The following is a 14,063-nucleotide window of genomic DNA, read 5'->3' on the forward strand; positions in this document are numbered from 1 at the left end:
CTGTGGCTATATGCTTGAACAAGTACTCGTACCGTGAAAACGGAAAAGAATGGATGTATATAAAAAAAAAGATTAAAAATCTGCGTTTCTAGTATGTAGATACTTTGTGAAAGATTATTGCAGAGAATAGTCACTTTGATCTGACAGTATATGTATTCACGCATGACCGTTTTGTGACAGCAACGTGACGATGACGCTTTTGAAATGAACGCAATCACCGAGACACGAATGGAACGCTGACGCCAGTCAAATGAAGCAACGTTCCTCTCAAAATCAATCAACGACATGATTTTCCTATTCTTGTATTTTGTATCTTCCTATTGGTGTAACGAAGTAATGAAGTAAGAAACCAAGTGCATCCAATAGAATTTCACTAGGTTATATCAGCCTGGATAATTTATATATAAGGTATTACACAATATAGGAGCAAACGTGAAGATTATTTGTGAGAACGCAGCATCGTTGGTAATGAAAATCGGATCCGCAGTGAACGCGTGAAGGCCATAAATTCTTGATTAATGACCAACATCGATATGATTTATCGTAGACGTGTTCAATGCATTTCCTGCAATCTTCGAGCAAAACCAGAAGCTGTACCGTGAAGCAGTTATCGGCGCCGCGGCTATTTTCCGCCTTAAACTCGCATCGAAATCGGGGGAGAAAAGTACATAGCCGGAAGGGAGAGGCAACAAAAGTCTGGGCAACGATGAGCATTGATTACTTATCGATTGTTTGCGCACACGAGGCTATTCGCTTGGTCGAAAATCGCGGTTTCTTATCTTCGCCGCCCTTTTATGATCCGAATCTAATTTTCTCCACCGTCTATCTCCGGTATTCTGTAACAGAAAATAAGCAACCTTCGTTGCACCAACTCTTCGTCTCTGATATAGTTATGTGTGTACACCGGTGAGACAAGTGTGCTTTATCTCGAATTAGTCGCGTGGAGCCGAGGAACCATGACAAAGTTTCATGCTAAAGCAAATCTTCTTTGAGAAAAGATTAAAACTGGTAATCATTAGAATCGTATAATATATACCGATTTTTTGTTACTTTACTTTGTGTCGAATATGTTTCTTTGCTGTACCTTGAGTAAGATTTGTTACACAAGAGTGATATATACGTCTTCGTCTGTAACTATTTTTGCACATTGCAAAATCTACTGGCGCCAATTTACGATCGAATAGTTAGATCAAAGAATTACTTATTTTTATACTTTTTAAAATATTCAGTTCGTCCTTTCTATAGTTTGGACGTAAAAGAGAATAAATCCAAACGCTTTCACTATTTTCGTACGACTATCGAATCCTTTGATAATTGCATTAGTATTGTACATAATCTAAAAATAAAAACGCGTTGAACAACCTATCTAAATCGCCACCCGATATACAATATTTTCAGCTTCGCCTAAATGCGATTAGAGCTATCAGCCTTGGAGTCCTCTTCCCTCGTCTGTACGTTCGAAACTCGAAGTGTCCGAGGCGACGCCGGTTTCCACGGTGAATCGGAAGATAGACGGGGCTCGAGATTTGCAATTGAAATGTGCTAATCAAGTTACGAGACGGAGGTCATTCGTTCGAAAGATTTCTTGCTTAATTAAGTCGTAATTTCGCATCCTTGGAATCGAAGCGCGAGACGATGGGAGAAAAAAGAGGAGCGGAAGCCGAGGAAAGGTGTCGACTCTCGTGAAACTTCTTCCGTCTCGTTTGCCTCTCTCCGCGCTCGACGTCGATGACGTTCAAAGGATAAAAAACCGAGTCCACTTAACGGAGAGGGTAATTAGACGCCATTGAAAGAGAGAGAAGATTTAAGAAAAAAAAGCTGCGCGCGTAGGTTAAAAAAAGAGGCGAGAAAAAAAGAAATACAATCTCACAAATCGCGCAAGAATGTCGACAGATATTAACAAAGTGTGCAACGTCAGCAGCTGGATTGTGGTTGGCCAGGGCACGGACAACTGAAGCTTTTCGCATGCTTCGTAGCTTTTAGTGGAATTCTCATACACGGAATAGGTGGGAACAGTTGAATTTGTACTTTGGTCTTGCGGATACGAGACGTTTGCTGTTTTAACAGCGAGAGAAGTGGCGCCAGAACGGAAACCAGAATTAGAATTAAGGACCACCGCAACGAGTTCGCTTCACAATGGATTATGACGACTCGCGAACGACCCTATTAAACGTATCAACGTGGGGTAGAAAAATCCATATTTTGAGGCGATACTCCGAGAAAGAATTTCGTAATAAACGAAATATAATGGTATTTCGAAATTAAACCGACGAAAAATCGACGAACATTCGCGCCTTTTGAATCATTTCCAAGCTTAAAGTGGCCACCATTCTGAAAGTTTACGTGGCGCTTCGGATTCCAAGAACGTAAATTACATGCAACATCGAATACGCGTCGCGTATCGCATCATCGTGCACGACAAAGCGTTTCTCCAACGTTTGGAAAAACAGACGGAAAGAGACTTTGCCGGAGCGTCTCGAGTTTACCCAGAGGAACTTCCCGTAAATCGAACATTCCACGAAAGTTTCGCGATGCTCGCGACTTTCCAAGGAATTTAAAAGTTTGCCGAACTAGAGCCGGGGACCTTAACAATCCTGGGGGGATTGGTTATCTAATACACACCGCCGAGAGCACTTTTACACCTTGTTAAATCTAATTCCGAAGAACGGAAGTGCGATTCCTATTAATCGCCTACCGATCCGCTGAAACATCTCCTCTATAAATTTTTAAATACCCTCCTATCCATTCTGTTTATCTTTTCTGTATATTCTTTGCTGTTGCTCTGGCACCATCTATGTAGAAACTATTTGTACACTAATTCATTCTCGTATGTAAGATAAACGAAAAGCATACAGGAAAAATACGATACGAGCAAATAAAAAGGAAATTCTGGTAACACGTGCAACGTACTGAACTTTTTAAAATTGCTCTGCTGTAAAAAATACAAAATTAGACTTATCCGTATTCCTCTGTAGCCTCCATTTACAAAACGCGGACAATGTGACTTATATTTCTCTGTGGTCTTCGAGCAATGATCGTAATAGCAAAAGAAAAACCTCTTCCACTAACCAAACCGAGAAAAAATCAAGATGAAGAACGTAGAAGCGAATAAATATCTGGATCGATCTGATCTTAACGAGGTCACGAGAGGGGCGTATCTCTCATCTAGATCAAGACGTCGCTCGAAATCTCAAATCGTTCGAGATTCCAATAGCTCCTTAAGGAGTGAAGCACCAGCCGGGATAGGGAGGTGGAGAAGGATAGGGCAGAGCGAACATTTTAATTTCGCGGGAATCACATTCACGAGTTGGATCGGAACGAGTTCTGGCAAAGGTGGACCCGGCATTCGGTCGTGAGAGAGCGAGGGCAGACCAGACCGCTGTTAGATGGCCACGGTAATTCCATTTGTCCCATTTCGAAGCGAAATAGCTTATAATGTCGAAATAAAACGTCCCCCAGACCGGCCGCTCGCGGTAGTTCACGATCGTCGAAAGTCACGGCGCGAGGAAAAGATCACTGCAGGATATGGAAATCTCCCAGCACGCGGTCCCTTGGCACGGTAATTCGATTTCGGTCCGTGTATCCTCCGCCGCTCTGCTTCTTAACGACGCGACCTCGTTAGTTACGCCATTCCCGCGCGATTTCTCGCGATTCAGACCTGGCTTCGTCGTGAAATTGTTGTACGACGCTCGTGATACGGAGACCTCGTGTACTGCGTATCAATTTGCAGCGGCCGAGGTTACGGAAAAGTTATGGTACACGTCTGCTAATTGAACGTACAGAGAATTATATAGGTAGAGAGTATGAAAATAAAATGGTACTCAGAAGATGGAAGAGATCAAGCGAGGTTGTAAAAATTAGTTGAATTCCGAAGTACACTGGTTCCGAACGTTCTAATAGTTTCGTGCAGCTGCATAAGTTAATCGTTGGCAAATACATATCTCTATGAGGACGAGTGAAGAAACGGAATCTGAAAGAAGATTCGTTTCATCCACTTAATTTTACCATGATTGTTGTTCTTCTGGTATCTCGTACATTTTTGCGTATTACTATGTACAACGTATATATTAAATTCTGAAAATGCATAAAAATCCGCAACCTAGCAATTACCATACATACGCTATACCATGTTACAATATCGCGGTTTTAATAAGAGATTGCAAGCGAACATTTTAAATATCAATTTTGCGAATAATAAGACATTTTCATCGTAGGACCACTTAAGGCTTGTCATCTTAATTTCGCTCCAACAGTACCATTTTTAAAATGATAAGAGATATTCATCTTCTATAGAACAAAGACTATAGATCCGAGATTCCTTCATCCGTTCTCGGAAGCCGAGTTTTCAGCCAGGCCTAGCTCAATTCGCGAATCAATGAACAATCTTGCCAGCGTAGATTCACCGTCCGCGAAACAATCGAGGAAGAAGGATCGGTGCATAGATACGGGCGACGGAATAGATGTCGCGTTTCAGAAGAAAGAACTGTTCTACGTGGCTCACAAGCCTCTCCGTACGCTTCTGCTCGACTGATGTTCATTCCCCTGTGTCCCCTGGGACAATACGATGCGCTCGATTGTTTCACCGGAGATTGTGAAACATGAGAAACTAGCTCAACTACAAGGGACCTGGAAGAAGAAACTTCTCGTGGACGAATAGCTACTGAAAGATAGAAGAATTCTCGCACCCACTGTCACTTTCTCTGTTCTCCGTTTCTCTATCTGCCTTTCTCTGCTTATTCAATTGCAAACAATCCGTCTAGGTACTACGATCAAGATGTTTTTATACAGCAACGTGCGTGTTCTCTGAACTGAATTATTTCCCCTTCATTAAGTTATCATACGTGAAATCAAACGTGGTCGATGCTTTGGCAGAACGGCCAAAGCTCAAAGCATGTTTCAATTTCAGACAAGCCGTGTAACTGCGTCACATCTGATCTGGAGTGTCGCTTCAGAAATTGTTTACCGATTGATCTCGGGATCAAAATCGGACCATCGAGGGTAGAATGCTTTAGATCGTGTTAAACGAAGCTTTGCGTGCTTTAGAAATTGTTGCATAGTCAGGCTAACTCCCTGCTTCCTCCGATTGGAACTGTAAATTGCGTTCTCGACAAAGTTCGCACGGTCAACGAGGAACACTTTACTTGAACAAGTTTAATTAAAAATCTGGCGTTAATACAGTTTCACGCTTCATCGGCCGGGCTTCAAATTGATAATACGTAATTGTCCAGTCGACCTGCGTTTTTCCACTAATTAAAAAAAAAAAAACGCGAATCGAGTATTTTCTGTGGCTTGACGAACTCGCGAATCGATTCCTTTTTGTGTGTGAAATTCCACAACGTACGAACGAGGTCTCTTCGCGTTTTATTTAAATCAGGAGCGAAACGTAAGTAAGTAACGCGAACTGATGGAACATTGAACAAATTATCTGAAACTTCGCCATGTTCAACATTTATTTACGCAATCTCTTCAGAGTTTAATCTGACAAATGCTTTTTTGCATCTATTTTCCTTCCTCGCCTTGTTTTCAATCGTATTATCCTTTCTCTGCCGTGAATATTTTGTGAAAAAAATATAAACTCGTACCTGTTAACGTTCCTCCGGTACCCACGTCCGAAGATATTACCAATATACGCGAGCGAATATTCATCAAGCATTCTGGTTCTAAATTCCGAGAATCCCTCTAACATTCCTGTTAAACAATTTTCTTAACTCCGTTGAACCAGTTTCTGCCAGTTTTCGATTTATTTTCCTTTCCCATCACGACGAAAAAAATATGTTTTCCCATCGATGCTAAACGATTTCCTATTGATAGCGATATGCAAATAGCGGAATTTTTATACGCGCGCACCGGTCATTTTTCATTCACACGGACAAAAGCTCTCCATCTCCCTTTCGCTCCCCGTCGCTCCCTTTCCGTCTACTAAAACGACGAAACTTCCGGTACCTGTCGGACACGAAGATTTAAATATCACCAAAGGATCGAATTGTTTCTCGATCGGGAAATTTCGAAAGTGCAGTCGAACCCGTGACACATTGTTCGCTAATGCAGATTCAATCTAAGCGGCCCGAACGCATTATCATGTGAAGCAAATGGCAACGACGCAACATTGTTCCCATGAAAATAGACCAACCCCGAATTCAGCTAATATCTCTCCCCATCTCTTACTTCTTTCAAAGCTGCAAATCACACTCCTACTTACTCTCCTGTCTGAGCTTCGACGTCTTACACTTCATTGCACGGAACAATCGAACTCGTTTTGCGTTGTAAGACACCATTGGTCTTTGATAATAACGAAAGAATGAGACGATCGCGTACTATCGTGTAAGTACAATATCACAATTCTTAAGAATCTACCGCTAATATCCTTTGATCGACATCGAACACTTCATTTTCCAGATATTCCCGCCCTCCACTTCTCCGCGCTGCACGCTCATTAAGCTTCTCAGTTTCTTCTGGTCTCTCTCAGCTCTGAACATTTAGCTTCCTAAACTCAGCAGACTTCGGTCGATCGAAAAATCTCTTTCAATCTCCGCATTCGGGTGAAACGATGACGTAGTGGTAAAAGACGAAACGAAAGAGGAAATTATTCTCGTCGCGTAGGAAACAATTAAAGATTCCTGACGACTCGTCAGAGGCTGGTAGTTGGCTGATCGATTCGAAGGAAATGGAGAAGGTGGTAAAGCGTAGTGGTGGTAAAGCAACGGAAGAAGGGCTGATCGTCTTCCAATTAACGTCACGTTTCCGTAGGGATCGTTATCCTTATCGCGGGCCACTTTCGAACCCGCGATCTAGAAAAAGCCTCACGATCGCGCGTTACAACGGCGAGAAAGTTGAACCACAGCATCGGCTACTTCTTATTCCACTTCCGCTTTGTTTTAGTGCAGCCCGGGGAATCGTAAATGGCGCGGCTGCTTCCAGATGCGGTTGGCCGTCTCTTTCTTCCGGCAAATCCGTGCCACGACAATGGGGGACAATGCAGGATAGGAAAGTTCACCGAGAGAGGCGAACGTTGACTATAAAAAGTACGATAAAGACCAGTAGGAAGTTGCAACTTGGCGTGAATGTCTTTTGCATCCGATGGGAATTTGAATTGACCCGATGCGTGCTCATATTTCCGAAGAATCTTTTTTATTAAAAGAAGAGTATAATAGACTATTTCTGAGTCCCTCAAAAATTTCCATTGACTGACAAAACGCTGAAATGCATTGGTAAGTTATTGAGGAGCGATGGTGGAGTCTAATCCACGAGAAGAATTGGCAAGTTTTCTGATTTACGAAGCCAATAAGGATGTATAACAGAAGAAAAATCCACGAATCCACGAACAATGCACTTATTTTAGTTACTTTTTCTATTTCTTCATTTAGATGATTTCGAAAGATTCCTCTGTGTGATGTTAGGAAAATTGTCTGGAACCGAATAAGACTCATTTACTTTGCAGAAATAAATCTTTTGTACCCGTGAGTATTCTGGTCTGTGATCTTCTCGTTTTGTTTCTCTATACGTTTGCGCGTATTCATATCGATATAAAAACAAATTTTTTAATTACATTTTAAGTTATATAACCAAGCCAGTAGAGTCTTTTCAACGAATAATGAAATTCAACACCAAGATTTCTTAGAAAACACGAAACTGTGATCAAAGCAATTGTTCTTTCCTATATTAAATTGTAAGACAATATAAGTCTTCAGCGTAACTTCGATAGATTCGACGTCGAACTGAGACGTCGAACGTAAGTAGCAACGATTGGCTGTGGAGCAACGACTTCCGGCGGATAATGTCTAATTTTTCAAGCTTCTCGTGCACGCAGCAATTTCCGGAGCAGCTCGATACGAGCTATTTGTCAACGTTTTATCTGGTCCACTTCAAGCGGCGAGTTTAGTTTTTCCACGGGAAGCAAAAAGACAATTTCCCCTGGCTGATTGCATCGTCTATGTTGCTTCAAATACAGGAAATGTTTTTTCTTCGCGAGATATAAAAATGTGTAATTCGCTAATCCGATTGCTGAACCATTCGAAATAATTACCTTTTGCGTTGGATAAAAATTTCGTTTGGCTTAGAACTGGTAAAACATCAAATGTAACTGATGTTAACAATATTACAAAAAATAATTGTTTCTAATTATATCAAATTCGTCATTCGATAAACAAATGGAGCTTATAACAACCGTAAAATATTCGCTAAACAGTTGTAATTAGTTATGCATTTAGAACTTTCTTCTCAATTAGCAACGTTCGCAACGATCTACGTTGTAATGGAATATTCTTGACGAAAAGTGGCTATTCCTATCAGCGAACTAGAATGTCAATAGAGGATTCAAACGAGGAAACTACCAACTTTGATTATAGGCTTCCGTTACTTTTGTTTCCATGTTAACGGGAATATAGGACAAGAATAAAGTCAATGAACAAAAAGAGCAATAAATTACCAGGCAAGAAGGATATTATTGCTAACTTTCGTTATAATATCTTAGTATTCTGCGTCATGTTAATAGGAATATAGAAAGATAACAGAGGTATTAAACAAAAAGAGCAATGGAAAGACGTAATGCAGGTACCAGCATTAATAGTAACATCTAGGTATTTTTGGTTTGCTGTTACTAGGAGCACAGGATATTAATAGAGGCCTCGTATAAACGAGATCATTATCAGTTATCAGAGTAACTGATAAGAAGATACACAAAGAGTCGCTGATATTACTATGTCCTTTCGTCGTAACGCCTTCCAAATAACAGGATCGCAGAATGTAACTGGAGGTAATGCGATCTGATTACCTTGTTGGTAAGTTAAACGCAAAAGTTAATTGTAATTTTGCTGTCGACTTTACCGTAGTAATCTAATTATTTATTATTAATTCAAAGGAATATGAAAACGAAAATTTCAAAAGGATTAATATTCTTCTTTAATAATAAGAAAAAGTTACCGAATCATTTCTGCGAGTCCAAAGTCCATCCTATTATTCTACCGTTTCTGTTAATCTATCTTAACAATCTCATTAATCACTTTAAAAATAACAACGGAATAAAAAAGACCGGAAGAGAATTGATATCTTTCTCGATGACGCAAAGTCACCGAATCATTTCTCCTCATCCATTCGATCATCCTCACGGTTCTGTCCTCCTTGTACAATTCCACTTTCCACGATGAAGTATCAGCCGGAAGTTATAAATCAGCCGACAGCAGCGTTGACCCAGAAAACCAAACGATTCCCAGTGTCCGGCAATGCTCGAGGTCGCCGGGTAATTTCGTTTTATCTGGCAGACCAATATCTAACTGAAACTGTTCCGCTTTCCTCAGCCCGTTCGACAAATCGAGCGAAGACACGAGATCGTACGTAGCGACGCGACGTGCAGATCTGCCGTGTGGGCAGGATCCTGCCTTTGACCGAAAGTCGGTTTGTATTTCGTGGGTCGAAGGTGAAATATACTAGAGAGCTTATCCAAGGCTCGGCCGTTAATTCATCCTGATATATGGTTGTTCGCGTGATCAATATCCGTATCTCGATAGTCTAACTTTCCCATATAGTTCTCGGTTAATTTGTTTTTCGGACACTTTCGCGATCGAAAGTCTACTATCATGGCTTTGACTGTCGGCAAACGGTTGCAAGCTCCTCTGACATAATGCTACGTTCGTACATAAACTGAAACCAAACTGCAACTTCTGCTTTCTTGGCTGGTCTTGCTTTTGATAGCACCCATCGGCTTCCTGGTTTATTTGCAACTGACGCTATACCGCTGGAAACTTCGTTCCACTTATGGAGCAGCCATGCTGAAACTGGCTAACATTACCACCCATGGATTCAAGAGCTGGTGAGGCTAAACATTATAGTTCGCGATACGAAAGAAAGTACGGTTATAAAGCGAGAACATAAACGATTCGAAGGAATTAAGCATTCTCTCGAAATTGCTAATTTCCACCGTTGATAAGTCCGTTCTATCTACGAAGAGCCGTAAACCGACACGACTGGGTCACCTCACCGCGATGACTCTGCTAAACTTCCGGTCACAAGTTTCTGACACCGTGTCGTGGAAACTTGGGCTTCACCTTGAGCGAAATTTCGAACGCGCCAGAGCACTGTGAATAGGGAATAAAAGGGTAGGAACAAGAGGTTGACTACCAGGTCGGTGGAAAGAGACCCCCATGTCTGGCCGACGAGCAACCACGGTCCGATAAATAGCGTCCTTTTGATAGTCCTGCGAGCTTTGAACGGTTCCATCGCTTTGTCTAGCCGCTATCAAATGAACTTGAGGGTCCGCGTAATAATTAGGCGACATAGAGGGACAGGGCCTAACTGCTAGTCTCAAAGTGGTCGTTACCGATATCAATGGCACGTTGTCGACGGAGACAAAGCTACGGACGCCTAATCGTTCGATTGGTCAACGAGCTTTCAGAGGAAGGCAAAGCAAGGCATAAATATCGATTCCTACTGCATGTGATCAGTTTCCTCGGTGTAGTTATAATTCTCTTATTGAATACTGCGAAAGGCGACGTCTGATATTACAAGATTCTAACAAGTATTAGAATATAATGTTAGTAACAGAAATAATTGAACGTCTTAAATGTGAAATCACGAGTAAGTTTTTATGATAGTATCTTTACAGTGTCTTAGTCAATACTCTAGAGAATAGAATCTGTTGACACGTATTAGTAGAACATGCATGTCTAATAGGAATAATTGAAGAACAAACGCTGATTTAAAGCAAGTACGTTGCGTGTTTTATGAATGTCACTCACATGGTTTTTGATACGGAACACTTTAATTTAATCGGTTTAATTGAAATCCCAATTATTCGCAACTTTGAACGCGACCAAAAAATCGGTTGTAAATACGAATCATCCGGTGTATCACTGCACAGGTTTATCGCATTTTACATCATGCATCGGTTCGATGACTGGTTATAGAAAAAATGAAACAAAATAATGTTATATTTATACAGGGTGGTTGGTAACTAGTGGTACAAGCAAAAAGGGGGTGATTCTACGCGAAAAAAGAAGTCGAAAATATACAATAAAAATTTTTTTTTTATTTTTTTTTTGGAATTTTTCCATTGAGACAACGTTATAACGTAGTACGTTATATAACATAACGTTATATAGTATAACGTTATAACGTAATACGTTATATGGTATAACGTTATAACGTATTACGTTATGTAGTATAACGTTATATGACATAACGTTCTAACGTAATACGTTATATGGTATAACGTTACATCGTATTACGTTATATAGTATAACGTTATATGGTATAACGTTATAACGTAACACGCTATATGCTATAAAGTTATAACATATTACTTTATATAGTATAACGCTCTAACGTATTACGTTATATAGTATAACGTTATACGGTATAACGGTATAACGTATTACGTTATATAACATAACGTTATATGGTATTACGTTATATAGTATAACGTTATTACGTATTACGTTATATGCTATAACGTTGTAACGTATTACGTTATACATATACATATATATATATGGAAAAGGAATTTCTGGAAAAAATGTAATATAGCCACGAAATTGCCGTTCATCCGGCAGAACAAAACTCGACCCATATTTACATTCGTTTTCACAACTTCTGTCTTTTATTGATTCGATAAGTTTGCCTGGAATAAGTGCACAGAAATGTACAGTATCTCATTGAAAGCATCTCCCTCGATGACGAGTCAATAGTTCGTCCGATCGCGGAATGATCGAGGCGATCCTTGTAAAACCGTCGCGGCGCTCCAACTTCCGCTCGTAAAAATGCATCTTGCCCGATTCCGCGAGCTTAAAAAGCGCACGTAGCCGTAAACAATAACCGTGTTGTGCATAAATAGCCGGCTAATAATCTAGCAGACAGAAACTTCGATCGAACTTCCATAAAGAAAGTTCTCGCGCAGAACTTTCCCAACGAACCTTCCCTGGTTGCGCGTTTTCTCCGCATTATTGATGAAAGGAAGTTTCACCGGCTGATATTCGAGATGTTTTCGAGGCAACCTTTCCCCATCACTCGATCCGCTTGTATTTGATTTCAAGCCCCAACGGAGTACGCAAAACTACGCGAAGGACACCTGCCGGTTACATTCTGCTATAGAGGTAAAATCATTCTTCTTTCTTTTCTTTCTATTATATATTTCTAACTTCGCAGCAAAGAAGTTGAGCGCTTTCTCAACCTTCAACTGGCAAAGATAAAGTTCGAACAACCTATATTACACTCCCAGGGCATCATGTTTGATTGATTGTATTGGAAATCTACTTGGAACTTCGTGTTCGCTGACTTTAAATTGTTGTCGAGTTTTTGGTGGAGTAGTGTTGCTTTTATTTCGTTGCTTATATTGTACATGCTTAGCCAACATAGGTACGCTACTTTATGGCCTTACCAGTTGAGGATTCGAGGATAAACGGATAAAAGTTCGTTTAAGCGGAACTATAGAGCTTTTATTTGCTCAGCGAGATGTTCTTCTTGGAAATTTCTGTTCTGATCCATTTCCTTCAAACAGAATTTTCATGAAGTAGTTGAATAAGTACGTATACATGATAGAGCACGCTCTACGCGTCTCTGTCCGTCGAAATGTTCGATAGACGAGATAGTCTGAACAGCTTACAGTGAAAAGTCTCGAAAAACACAGTCACACATCGACACGAACACCGTCACGCGAAGTTACATTTTCACTATACGATTGCGACATAGTTTGCTAAGATCTGGTCGTAATTGAACACATCGAGACCCACGCGATATCGAATAAATTCGAAAATACACTCGTAGTTTCATGATAATACAAACGTTAAAATACCGATCGAATTTTGAGATTCCATTTGTACGCGAGAAAAAGTTAGATAAAAAATCCACTAGCCTAATTCATCATTGTATCCATCGTGCATTTTCATTTTTCGTTGCTCTCGAGATCGTAGCAAACTGAAAATGAGCGACAAAATTTCGTCGGAAGAGATATAACTCGTGCAATCTGCTTTTATTACGTCGACGTATGACACAATACACAGGATAGGGCAATAACTCAGAATATCTCTATCGTTTCAAACAGCCTGGCAAAATTTTTACGTCAAGAGAAATATTATGAAAATGCCTTCTCACAAAGACGCGCCAAGTTTCAAGATTCATTCTCCCATAATACTGCAATTTTACGCCATCCATTTTACAACGATCTATAATATAATATCGAGTAACTAGAAAGTTATCATCCCACCCTGTATTCAACAGATATATATCTCTATATATTTCGAACATTTCTCGATCAGCCGTAACTGTACACATAAACATTCGATGATACTCCTCCTTAATAACTAGAAGGATTAACATATATATAATCTCCACAAGATATAATTACATTTTGCTTGAAAACTTGATAAGAACAGGGACACATCAACATTCGATTAACCACAGTATAAACGGTGCGTCAAACAACATTTTGATTGTATTCTCAGCACAATACTTAACGACTAGACGTATGAATCTTTGGTATGGGTACAATAATAGCATCAAAAATACATATACATGTCGAAAATTGATCGTTTCACCCTAAGTGATCGGAACGCTATCGTATCACAATTTTTGGCGAATGAATAGACAGAGCAAATATGACAATATTGAACACGTTGTGCGTACAACAATAACAGGTAGATCACGTTATCGCGAAGAAGTGAAAAGGTACGACACGTCGAGGATACGCGTCGGTTTTTATCAGACAGAATTTTGTACCGGGGGAAGCGGTTAATGGAAGACGATAGTGTGCGCGTGAATACCAGGAAACAACGCGAATCCTTTTCTCAGAATACAACGATGCACAAGTGTGTAACATACAAGATAGTTCCCTTTTCGCAAATGTATAAGTAAACTATCGACCATTTCGATCAGAAATTTTTCTAATGGAGGTGCACAAACTTTTGAATTTATGTTAGTGCTCCGGAATTGGTACATCCTTGATATTCTACTGTGCACAGTCGTAAGTAGGATACCTTGGAATATTTAAACGACTGGAGATTCGAGTACAAGTCAGTCGTGCAACGTTGTTAGCTGAATAAAGTGCAAGCTCGACGAGGCAAGTTTATTCAGCTACG

The sequence above is a fragment of the Bombus vancouverensis genome, chromosome 13, assembly GCF_051014615.1.
Source record: "Bombus vancouverensis nearcticus chromosome 13, iyBomVanc1_principal, whole genome shotgun sequence".
NCBI lineage: Eukaryota > Metazoa > Arthropoda > Insecta > Hymenoptera > Apidae > Bombus > Bombus vancouverensis.